The sequence below is a fragment of the Haplochromis burtoni genome, unplaced genomic scaffold (assembly GCF_018398535.1).
Source record: "Haplochromis burtoni strain Fernald_Lab_line unplaced genomic scaffold, NCSU_Asbu1 Contig_27, whole genome shotgun sequence".
In the NCBI taxonomy this organism is placed as follows: Eukaryota; Metazoa; Chordata; class Actinopteri; order Cichliformes; family Cichlidae; genus Haplochromis; species Haplochromis burtoni.
In genome coordinates this window covers 3,012,156-3,013,399 of record NW_024582388.1, presented here as the reverse complement: position 1 = coordinate 3,013,399, position 1,244 = coordinate 3,012,156, and positions in this window count along the sequence as shown.

The window sequence follows — 1,244 nt, the reverse complement described above, 5'->3', positions numbered from 1 at the left end:
ATAGAATAGAATAGAATAGAATAGAATAGAATAGTTATTGTACATTTACATCTAAATTAAAGGTGCTGCACACCAACTATGCTGGAATAAAATATAAATAAAAAAAAACAGCAGGAATAAATGGCAAACAGGCAATATGTCTAGAATCAAGAGTGATATAAACCAAACATTCAAAAGTCAAAAAGCTGCTTAGCCTCCCAAACACTATTTTTCCTAGGAAGAAATCCTAAAAAGCATTTTAACATCAGCAAAAAGAAGTTCTATTCATAAATAAAGCATTTGGTGGACTTTATTGATAGCTAATCATACATGCCCTGTGGAGTGCATGTAAAGGTACATGAACAGTTTTATGCATAGATTTTTCTTTAGTTTTGCATTTGATGAGGTGAACACTGATGACAGCAGACACCACGATGATTAGACCAACAGAAAACACGACTGTCTTCACCATACAGGATGAGATAAGATAAAACCAGTAATACCTGTCACTGGATGTAGATACTATTTGATTCACAATGTAATTGTCATTGTATATGTTTTACTGTCTGTAACAATGCACCATATATTGAACACACTTTACCAAAAATAGCAAGTTACTTTTCACTGAATAGTCGCTTATACAATGTTTAATAATTTACTGGTCTCTTAGTTCTTTTTCACACATGCAGATCAATGATGTTTTGCATGTGTGGATGTTATCCAAATGTTGTTTGCTGGCCTGGGAACGCCTTGATGTCCCCCGGATAAGCTGGAGGAGGTGGCTGGGGAGAGGGAGGTCTGGGCTTCTCTGCTTAGGCCGCTGCCCCCATGACCCTGCCACGGATAAGCAGAAGATGGATTTGATGGATTTAGAATTCCAATGAATAAAAAATTATTACTATTATTACCCAGCATTTTAAATTTCCCAATGAAGGAAGTAGCATCTTTTCATAGATGGAGAACAAGAAAGAGAATTACCATTAGCAGAACAGCAGAAAAGCTTGTTTTTGCCATACTTCAGTTTGCACCCCAACCTTGTTACATATTCAAACTGATCTGAATTTCAGCTGTTAAAACAATTTTTACATCATTTTGTTTTTTTCATAATTTTCTCCCAAAATGTCAGACAACCTATATGATTGTCTTTCAACAAAAGCATTTGCAATATCATTCTGTCTTAAAAGAATCTGAATGATATAATGATTGTTGTTCAATATACAGACAGTATGTAATGAAAAACACAGTTTTAGTACATGTGTTTCCAG